This window comes from Schistocerca serialis, chromosome 5 (assembly GCF_023864345.2).
Source record: "Schistocerca serialis cubense isolate TAMUIC-IGC-003099 chromosome 5, iqSchSeri2.2, whole genome shotgun sequence".
In the NCBI taxonomy this organism is placed as follows: domain Eukaryota; kingdom Metazoa; phylum Arthropoda; class Insecta; order Orthoptera; family Acrididae; genus Schistocerca; species Schistocerca serialis.
In genome coordinates, this window is record NC_064642.1 from 367,857,286 (window position 1) to 367,868,844 (window position 11,559).

Genomic DNA, 11,559 nt, shown 5'->3' on the forward strand with positions numbered 1-11,559 from the left:
TACTCGAAAAGAGAACAGACAAGCCTAGTGTACGCAGTCTCTTTAGTCGATTTGTTGCATCTTCTAAGTGTGTTGCCAACAAAACGCAGTCATTGGTTCACCTTCATCACAACATTTTCTATGTATTCTTTCCAGTTCTCGACAATACAAAACGTGCTGCCCTTCTTTGAACTTTTTCGATGTGCTCCGTCAATCCTGTCTGGTAAGGATCCCAAACCGCGTAGCAGTACTCCAAAAGAGAACAGACAAGCCTAGTGTACGCAGTCTCTTTAGTCGATTTGTTGCATCTTCTAAGTGTGTTGCCAACAAAACGCAGTCATTGGTTCACCTTCCTCACAACATTTTCTATGTATTCTTTCCAGTTCTCGACAATACAAAACGTGCTGCCCTTCTTTGAACTTTTTCGATGTGCTCCGTCAATTCTGTCTGGTAAGGATCCCAAACCGCGTAGCAGTACTCCAAAAGAGAACAGACAAGCCTAGTGTACGCAGTCTCTTTAGTCGATTTGTTGCATCTTCTATGTGTGTTGCCAACAAAACGCAGTCATTGGTTCACCTTCATCACAACATTTTCTATGTATTCTTTCCAGTTCTCGACAATACAAAACGTGCTGCCCTTCTTTGAACTTTTTCGATGTGCTCCGTCAATCCTGTCTGGTAAGGATCCCAAACCGCGTAGCAGTACTCCAAAAGAGAACAGACAAGCCTAGTGTACGCAGTCTCTTTAGTCGATTTGTTGCATCTTCTAAGTGTGTTGCCAACAAAACGCAGTCATTGGTTCACCTTCCTCACAACATTTTCTATGTATTCTTTCCAGTTCTCGACAATACAAAACGTGCTGCCCTTCTTTGAACTTTTTCGATGTGCTCCGTCAATCCTGTCTGGTAAGGATCCCAAACCGCGTAGCAGTACTCCAAAAGAGAACAGACAAGCCTAGTGTACGCAGTCTCTTTAGTCGATTTGTTGCATCTTCTAAGTGTGTTGCCAACAAAACGCAGTCATTGGTTCACCTTCCTCACAACATTTTCTATGTATTCTTTCCAGTTCTCGATAATACAAAACGTGCTGCCCTTCTTTGAACTTTTTCGATGTGCTCCGTCAATCCTGTCTGGTAAGGATCCCAAACCGCGTAGCAGTACTCCAAAAGAGAACAGACAAGCCTAGTGTACGCAGTCTCTTTAGTCGATTTGTTGCATCTTCTAAGTGTGTTGCCAACAAAACGCAGTCATTGGTTCACCTTCCTCACAACATTTTCTATGTATTCTTTCCAGTTCTCGACAATACAAAACGTGCTGCCCTTCTTTGAACTTTTTCGATGTGCTCCGTCAATCCTGTCTGGTAAGGATCCCAAACCGCGTAGCAGTACTCGAAAAGAGAACAGACAAGCCTAGTGTACGCAGTCTCTTTAGTCGATTTGTTGCATCTTCTATGTGTGTTGCCAACAAAACGCAGTCATTGGTTCACCTTCCTCACAACATTTTCTATGTATTCTTTCCAGTTCTCGACAATACAAAACGTGCTGCCTTTCTTTGAACTTTTTCGATGTGCTCCGTCAATCCTGTCTGGTAAAGATCCCAAACCGCGTAGCAGTACTCCAAAAGAGAACAGACAAGCCTAGTGTACGCAGTCTCTTTAGTCGATTTGTTGCATCTTCTAAGTGTGTTGCCAACAAAACGCAGTCATTGGTTCACCTTCATCACAACATTTTCTATGTATTCTTTCCAGTTCTCGACAATACAAAACGTGCTGCCCTTCTTTGAACTTTTTCGATGTGCTCCGTCAATCCTGTCTGGTAAGGATCCCAAACCGCGTAGCAGTACTCTAAAAGAGGACAGACAAGCCTAGTGTACGCAGTCTCTTTAGTCGATTTGTTGCATCTTCTAAGTGTGTTGCCAACAAAACGCAGTCATTGGTTCACCTTCATCACAACATTTTCTATGTATTCTCTCCAGTTCTCGACAATACAAAACGTGCTGCCCTTCTTTGAACTTTTTCGATGTGCTCCGTCAATCCTGTCTGGTAAGGATCCCAAACCGCGTAGCAGTACTCCAAAAGAGAACAGACAAGCCTAGTGTACGCAGTCTCTTTAGTCGATTTGTTGCATCTTCTAAGTGTGTTGCCAACAAAACGCAGTCATTGGTTCACCTTCCTCACAACATTTTCTATGTATTCTTTCCAGTTCTCGACAATACAAAACGTGCTGCCCTTCTTTGAACTTTTTCGATGTGCTCCGTCAATCCTGTCTGGTAAAGATCCCAAACCGCGTAGCAGTACTCCAAAAGAGAACAGACAAGCCTAGTGTACGCAGTCTCTTTAGTCGATTTGTTGCATCTTCTAAGTGTGTTGCCAACAAAACGCAGTCATTGGTTCACCTTCATCACAACATTTTCTATGTATTCTTTCCAGTTCTCGACAATACAAAACGTGCTGCCCTTCTTTGAACTTTTTCGATGTGCTCCGTCAATCCTGTCTGGTAAGGATCCCAAACCGCGTAGCAGTACTCTAAAAGAGGACAGACAAGCCTAGTGTACGCAGTCTCTTTAGTCGATTTGTTGCATCTTCTAAGTGTGTTGCCAACAAAACGCAGTCATTGGTTCACCTTCATCACAACATTTTCTATGTATTCTCTCCAGTTCTCGACAATACAAAACGTGCTGCCCTTCTTTGAACTTTTTCGATGTGCTCCGTCAATCCTGTCTGGTAAGGATCCCAAACCGCGTAGCAGTACTCCAAAAGAGAACAGACAAGCCTAGTGTACGCAGTCTCTTTAGTCGATTTGTTGCATCTTCTAAGTGTGTTGCCAACAAAACGCAGTCATTGGTTCACCTTCCTCACAACATTTTCTATGTATTCTTTCCAGTTCTCGACAATACAAAACGTGCTGCCCTTCTTTGAACTTTTTCGATGTGCTCCGTCAATCCTGTCTGGTAAAGATCCCAAACCGCGTAGCAGTACTCCAAAAGAGAACAGACAAGCCTAGTGTACGCAGTCTCTTTAGTCGATTTGTTGCATCTTCTAAGTGTGTTGCCAACAAAACGCAGTCATTGGTTCACCTTCATCACAACATTTTCTATGTATTCTTTCCAGTTCTCGACAATACAAAACGTGCTGCCCTTCTTTGAACTTTTTCGATGTGCTCCGTCAATCCTGTCTGGTAAGGATCCCAAACCGCGTAGCAGTACTCGAAAAGAGAACAGACAAGCCTAGTGTACGCAGTCTCTTTAGTCGATTTGTTGCATCTTCTATGTGTGTTGCCAACAAAACGCAGTCATTGGTTCACCTTCCTCACAACATTTTCTATGTATTCTTTCCAGTTCTCGACAATACAAAACGTGCTGCCCTTCTTTGAACTTTTTCGATGTGCTCCGTCAATCCTGTCTGGTAAAGATCCCAAACCGCGTAGCAGTACTCCAAAAGAGAACAGACAAGCCTAGTGTACGCAGTCTCTTTAGTCGATTTGTTGCATCTTCTAAGTGTGTTGCCAACAAAACGCAGTCATTGGTTCACCTTCCTCACAACATTTTCTATGTATTCTTTCCAGTTCTCGACAATACAAAACGTGCTGCCCTTCTTTGAACTTTTTCGATGTGCTCCGTCAATTCTGTCTGGTAAGGATCCCAAACCGCGTAGCAGTACTCCAAAAGAGAACAGACAAGCCTAGTGTACGCAGTCTCTTTAGTCGATTTGTTGCATCTTCTAAGTGTGTTGCCAACAAAACGCAGTCATTGGTTCACCTTCATCACAACATTTTCTATGTATTCTTTCCAGTTCTCGACAATACAAAACGTGCTGCCCTTCTTTGAACTTTTTCGATGTGCTCCGTCAATCCTGTCTGGTAAGGATCCCAAACCGCGTAGCAGTACTCCAAAAGAGAACAGACAAGCCTAGTGTACGCAGTCTCTTTAGTCGGTTTGTTGCATCTTGTAAGTGTGTTGCCAACAAAACGCAGTCATTGGTTCACCTTCCTCACAACATTTTCTATGTATTCTTTCCAGTTCTCGACAATACAAAACGTGCTGCCCTTCTTTGAACTTTTTCGATGTGCTCCGTCAATTCTGTCTGGTAAGGATCCCAAGCCGCGTAGCAGTACTCCAAAAGAGAACAGACAAGCCTAGTGTACGCAGTCTCTTTAGTCGATTTGTTGCATCTTCTAAGTGTGTTGCCAACAAAACGCAGTCATTGGTTCACCTTCATCACAACATTTTCTATGTATTCTTTCCAGTTCTCGACAATACAAAACGTGCTGCCCTTCTTTGAACTTTTTCGATGTGCTCCGTCAATCCTGTCTGGTAAGGATCCCAAACCGCGTAGCAGTACTCCAAAAGAGAACAGACAAGCCTAGTGTACGCAGTCTCTTTAGTCGATTTGTTGCATCTTCTAAGTGTGTTGCCAACAAAACGCAGTCATTGGTTCACCTTCCTCACAACATTTTCTATGTATTCTTTCCAGTTCTCGACAATACAAAACGTGCTGCCCTTCTTTGAACTTTTTCGATCTGCTCCGTCAATCCTGTCTGGTAAAGATCCCAAACCGCGTAGCAGTACTCCAAAAGAGAACAGACAAGCCTAGTGTACGCAGTCTCTTTAGTCGATTTGTTGCATCTTCTAAGTGTGTTGCCAACAAAACGCAGTCATTGGTTCACCTTCCTCACAACATTTTCTATGTATTCTTTCCAGTTCTCGACAATACAAAACGTGCTGCCCTTCTTTGAACTTTTTCGATGTGCTCCGTCAATTCTGTCTGGTAAGGATCCCAAACCGCGTAGCAGTACTCCAAAAGAGAACAGACAAGCCTAGTGTACGCAGTCTCTTTAGTCGATTTGTTGCATCTTCTAAGTGTGTTGCCAACAAAACGCAGTCATTGGTTCACCTTCATCACAACATTTTGTATGTATTCTTTCCAGTTCTCGACAATATAAAACGTGCTGCCCTTCTTTGAACTTTTTCGATGTGCTCCGTCAATCCTGTCTGGTAAGGATCCCAAACCGCGTAGCAGTACTCCAAAAGAGAACAGACAAGCCTAGTGTACGCAGTCTCTTTAGTCGATTTGTTGCATCTTCTAAGTGTGTTGCCAACAAAACGCAGTCATTGGTTCACCTTCCTCACAACATTTTCTATGTATTCTTTCCAGTTCTCGACAATACAAAACGTGCTGCCCTTCTTTGAACTTTTTCGATGTGCTCCGTCAATCCTGTCTGGTAAAGATCCCAAACCGCGTAGCAGTACTCCAAAAGAGAACAGACAAGCCTAGTGTACGCAGTCTCTTTAGTCGATTTGTTGCATCTTCTAAGTGTGTTGCCAACAAAACGCAGTCATTGGTTCACCTTCCTCACAACATTTTCTATGTATTCTTTCCAGTTCTCGACAATACAAAACGTGCTGCCCTTCTTTGAACTTTTTCGATGTGCTCCGTCAATTCTGTCTGGTAAGGATCCCAAACCGCGTAGCAGTACTCCAAAAGAGAACAGACAAGCCTAGTGTACGCAGTCTCTTTAGTCGATTTGTTGCATCTTCTAAGTGTGTTGCCAACAAAACGCAGTCATTGGTTCACCTTCCTCACAACATTTTCTATGTATTCTTTCCAGTTCTCGACAATACAAAACGTGCTGCCCTTCTTTGAACTTTTTCGATGTGCTCCGTCAATCCTGTCTTTTAAGGATCCCAAACCGCGTAGCAGTACTCCAAAAGAGAACAGACAAGCCTAGTGTACGCAGTCTCTTTAGTCGATTTGTTGCATCTTCTAAGTGTGTTGCCAACAAAACGCAGTCATTGGTTCACCTTCATCACAACATTTTCTATGTATTCTTTCCAGTTCTCGACAATACAAAACGTGCTGCCCTTCTTTGAACTTTTTCGATGTGCTCCGTCAATCCTGTCTGGTAAAGATCCCAAACCGCGTAGCAGTACTCCAAAAGAGAACAGACAAGCCTAGTGTACGCAGTCTCTTTAGTCGATTTGTTGCATCTTCTAAGTGTGTTGCCAACAAAACGCAGTCATTGGTTCACCTTCCTCACAACATTTTCTATGTATTCTTTCCAGTTCTCGACAATACAAAACGTGCTGCCCTTCTTTGAACTTTTTCGATGTGCTCCGTCAATTCTGTCTGGTAAGGATCCCAAACCGCGTAGCAGTACTCCAAAAGAGAACAGACAAGCCTAGTGTACGCAGTCTCTTTAGTCGATTTGTTGCATCTTCTAAGTGTGTTGCCAACAAAACGCAGTCATTGGTTCACCTTCATCACAACATTTTCTATGTATTCTTTCCAGTTCTCGACAATACAAAACGTGCTGCCCTTCTTTGAACTTTTTCGATGTGCTCCGTCAATCCTGTCTTTTAAGGATCCCAAACCGCGTAGCAGTACTCCAAAAGAGAACAGACAAGCCTAGTGTACGCAGTCTCTTTAGTCGATTTGTTGCATCTTCTAAGTGTGTTGCCAACAAAACGCAGTCATTGGTTCACCTTCATCACAACATTTTCTATGTATTCTTTCCAGTTCTCGACAATACAAAACGTGCTGCCCTTCTTTGAACTTTTTCGATGTGCTCCGTCAATCCTGTCTGGTAAAGATCCCAAACCGCGTAGCAGTACTCCAAAAGAGAACAGACAAGCCTAGTGTACGCAGTCTCTTTAGTCGATTTGTTGCATCTTCTAAGTGTGTTGCCAACAAAACGCAGTCATTGGTTCACCTTCCTCACAACATTTTCTATGTATTCTTTCCAGTTCTCGACAATACAAAACGTGCTGCCCTTCTTTGAACTTTTTCGATGTGCTCCGTCAATTCTGTCTGGTAAGGATCCCAAACCGCGTAGCAGTACTCCAAAAGAGAACAGACAAGCCTAGTGTACGCAGTCTCTTTAGTCGATTTGTTGCATCTTCTAAGTGTGTTGCCAACAAAACGCAGTCATTGGTTCACCTTCATCACAACATTTTCTATGTATTCTTTCCAGTTCTCGACAATACAAAACGTGCTGCCCTTCTTTGAACTTTTTCGATGTGCTCCGTCAATCCTGTCTTTTAAGGATCCCAAACCGCGTAGCAGTACTCCAAAAGAGAACAGACAAGCCTAGTGTACGCAGTCTCTTTAGTCGATTTGTTGCATCTTCTAAGTGTGTTGCCAACAAAACGCAGTCATTGGTTCACCTTCATCACAACATTTTCTATGTATTCTTTCCAGTTCTCGACAATACAAAACGTGCTGCCCTTCTTTGAACTTTTTCGATGTGCTCCGTCAATCCTGTCTTTTAAGGATCCCAAACCGCGTAGCAGTACTCCAAAAGAGAACAGACAAGCCTAGTGTACGCAGTCTCTTTAGTCGATTTGTTGCATCTTCTAAGTGTGTTGCCAACAAAACGCAGTCATTGGTTCACCTTCCTCACAACATTTTCTATGTATTCTTTCCAGTTCTCGACAATACAAAACGTGCTGCCCTTCTTTGAACTTTTTCGATGTGCTCCGTCAATTCTGTCTGGTAAGGATCCCAAACCGCGTAGCAGTACTCCAAAAGAGAACAGACAAGCCTAGTGTACGCAGTCTCTTTAGTCGATTTGTTGCATCTTCTAAGTGTGTTGCCAACAAAACGCAGTCATTGGTTCACCTTCATCACAACATTTTCTATGTATTCTTTCCAGTTCTCGACAATACAAAACGTGCTGCCCTTCTTTGAACTTTTTCGATGTGCTCCGTCAATCCTGTCTTTTAAGGATCCCAAACCGCGTAGCAGTACTCCAAAAGAGAACAGACAAGCCTAGTGTACGCAGTCTCTTTAGTCGATTTGTTGCATCTTCTAAGTGTGTTGCCAAAAAACGCAGTCATTGGTTCACCTTCCTCACAACATTTTCTATGTATTCTTTCCAGTTCTTGACAATACAAAACGCGCTGCTCTTCTTTGAACTTTTTAGATGTGCTCCGTCAATCCTGTCTGGTAAGGATCCCAAACCGCGTAGCAGTACTCCAAAAGAGAACAGACAAGCCTAGTGTACGCAGTCTCTTTAGTCGATTTGTTGCATCTTCTATGTGTGTTGCCAACAAAACGCATTCATTGGTTCACCTTCCTTACAACATTTTCTATGTATTCTTTCCAGTTCTCGACAATACAAAACGTGCTGCCCTTCTTTGAACTTTTTCGATGTGCTCCGTAAATCCTGTCTGGTAAGGATCCCAAACCGCGTAGCAGTACTCCAAAAGAGAACAGACAAGCCTAGTGTACGCAGTCTCTTTAGTCAATTTGTTGCATCTTCTAAGTGTGTTGCCAACAAAACGCAGTCATTGGTTCACCTTCCTCACAACATTTTCTATGTATTCTTTCCAGTTCTCGACAATACAAAACGCGCTGCTCTTCTTTGAACTTTTTTGATGTGCTCCGTCAATCCTGTCTGGTAAGGATCCCAAACCGCGTAGCAGTACTCCAAAAGAGAACAGACAAGCCTAGTGTACGCAGTCTCTTTAGTCGATTTGTTGCATCTTCTATGTGTGTTGCCAACAAAACGCATTCATTGGTTCACCTTCCTTACAACATTTTCTATGTATTCTTTCCAGTTCTCGACAAGACAAAACGTGCTGCCCTTCTTTGAACTTTTTTGATGTGCTCCGTCAATCCTGTCTGTTAAGGATCCCAAACCGCGTAGCAGTACTCCAAAAGAGAACAGACAAGCCTAGTGTACGCAGTCTCTTTAGTCGATTTGTTGCATCTTCTAAGTGTGTTGCCAACAAAACGCAGTCATTGGTTCACCTTCCTCACAACATTTTCTATGTATTCTTTCCAGTTCTCGACAATACAAAACGTGCTGCTCTTCTTTGAACTTTTTCGATGTGCTCCATCAATCCTGTCTGGTAAGGATCCCAAACCGCGCATCAGTACTCCAAAAGAGAACAGACAAGCCTAGTGTACGCAGTCTCTTTAGTCGATTTGTTGCATCTTCTAAGTGTGTTGCCAACAAAACGCATTCATTGGTTCACCTTCCTCACAACATTTTCTATGTATTCTTTCCAGTTCTCGACAATACAAAACGTGCTGCTCTTCTTTGAACTTTTTTGATGTGCTCCGTCAATCCTGTCTGGTAAGGATCCCAAACCGCGTAGCAGTACTCCAAAAGAGAACAGACAAGCCTAGTGTACGCAGTCTCTTTAGTCGATTTGTTGCATCTTCTAAGTGTGTTGCCAACAAAACGCAGTCATTGGTTCACCTTCATCACAACATTTTCTATGTATTCTTTCCAGTTCTCGACAATACAAAACGTGCTGCCCTTCTTTGAACTTTTTCGATGTGCTCCATCAATCCTGTCTGGTAAGGATCCCAAACCGCGCAGTAGTACTCCAAAAGAGAACAGACAAGCCTAGTGTACGCAGTCTCTTTAGTCGATTTGTTGCATCTTCTAAGTGTGTTGCCAAAAAACGCAGTCATTGGTTCACCTTCCTCACAACATTTTCTATGTATTCTTTCCAGTTCTTGACAATACAAAACGCGCTGCTCTTATTTGAACTTTTTTGATGTGCTCCGTCAATCCTGTCTGGTAAGGATCCCAAACCGCGTAGCAGTACTCCAAAAGAGAACAGACAAGCCTAGTGTACGCAGTCTCTTTAGTCGATTTGTTGCATCTTCTATGTGTGTTGCCAACAAAACGCATTCATTGGTTCACCTTCCTTACAACATTTTCTATGTATTCTTTCCAGTTCTCGACAATACAAAACGTGCTGCCCTTCTTTGAACTTTTTCGATGTGCTCCGTAAATCCTGTCTGGTAAGGATCCCAAACCGCGTAGCAGTACTCCAAAAGAGAACAGACAAGCCTAGTGTACGCAGTCTCTTTAGTCAATTTGTTGCATCTTCTAAGTGTGTTGCCAACAAAACGCAGTCATTGGTTCACCTTCCTCACAACATTTTCTATGTATTCTTTCCAGTTCTCGACAATACAAAACGCGCTGCTCTTCTTTGAACTTTTTTGATGTGCTCCGTCAATCCTGTCTGGTAAGGATCCCAAACCGCGTAGCAGTACTCCAAAAGAGAACATACAAGCCTAGTGTACGCAGTCTCTTTAGTCAATTTGTTGCATCTTCTAAGTGTGTTGCCAACAAAACGCTGTCATTGGTTCACCTTCCTCACAACATTTTCTATGTATTCTTTCCAGTTCTCGACAATACAAAACGTGCTGCCCTTCTTTGAACTTTTTTGATGTGCTCCGTCAATCCTGTCTGGTAAGGATCCCAAACCGCGTAGCAGTACTCCAAAAGAGAACAGACAAGCCTAGTGTACGCAGTCTCTTTAGTCAATTTGTTGCATCTTCTAAGTGTGTTGCCAACAAAACGCATTCATTGGTTCACCTTCCTCACAACATTTTCTATGTATTCTTTCCAGTTCTCGACAATACAAAACGTGCTGCTCTTCTTTGAACTTTTTTGATGTGCTCCGTCAATCCTGTCTGGTAAGGATCCCAAACCGCGTAGCAGTACTCCAAAAGAGAACAGACAAGCCTAGTGTACGCAGTCTCTTTAGTCGATTTGTTGCATCTTCTAAGTGTGTTGCCAACAAAACGCAGTCATTGGTTCACTTTCATCACAACATTTTCTATGTATTCTTTCCAGTTCTCGACAATACAAAACGTGCTGCCCTTCTTTGAACTTTTTCGATGTGCTCCGTCAATCCTGTCTGGTAAGGATCCCAAACCGCGCATCAGTACTCCAAAAGAGAACAGACAAGCCTAGTGTACGCAGTCTCTTTAGTCGATTTGTTGCATCTTCTGAGTGTGTTGCCAACAAAATGCAGTCATTGGTTCACTTTCATCACAACATTTTCTATGTATTCTTTCCAGTTCTCGACAATACAACACGTGCTGCCCTTCTTTGAACTTTTTCGATGTGCTCCGTCAATCCTGTGTGGTAAGGAACCCCAACCGCGTAGCATTACTCCAAAAGAGAACAGACAAGCCTAGTGTATGCAGTCCCTTTAGTCGATTTGTTGCATCTTCTAAGTGTGTTGCCAACAAAACGCAGTCATTGGTTCACTTTCATCACAACATTTTCTATGTATTCTTTCCAGTTCTCGACAATACAACACGTGCTGCCCTTCTTTGAACTTTTTCGATGTGCTCCGTCAATCCTGTGTGGTAAGGAACCCCAACCGCGTAGCATTACTCCAAAAGAGAACAGACAAGCCTAGTGTATGCAGTCCCTTTAGTCGATTTGTTGCATCTTCTAAGTGTGTTGCCAACAAAACGCAGTCATTGGTTCACCTTCATCACAACATTTTCTATGTATTCTTTCCAGTTCTCGACAATACAAAACGTGCTGCCCTTCTTTGAACTTTTTCGATGTGCTCCGTCAATCCTGTCTGGTAAGGATCCCAAACCGCGCAGCTGTACTCCAAAAGAGGACAGACAAGCCTAGTGTACGCAGTCTCTTTAGTCGATTTGTTGCATCTTCTAAGTGTGTTGCCAACAAAACGCAGTCATTGGTTCACCTTCCTCACAACATTTTCTATGTATTCTTTCCAGTTCTCGACAATACAAAACGTGCTGCCCTTCTTTGAACTTTTTCGATGTGCTCCGTCAATCCTGTCTGGTAAGGATC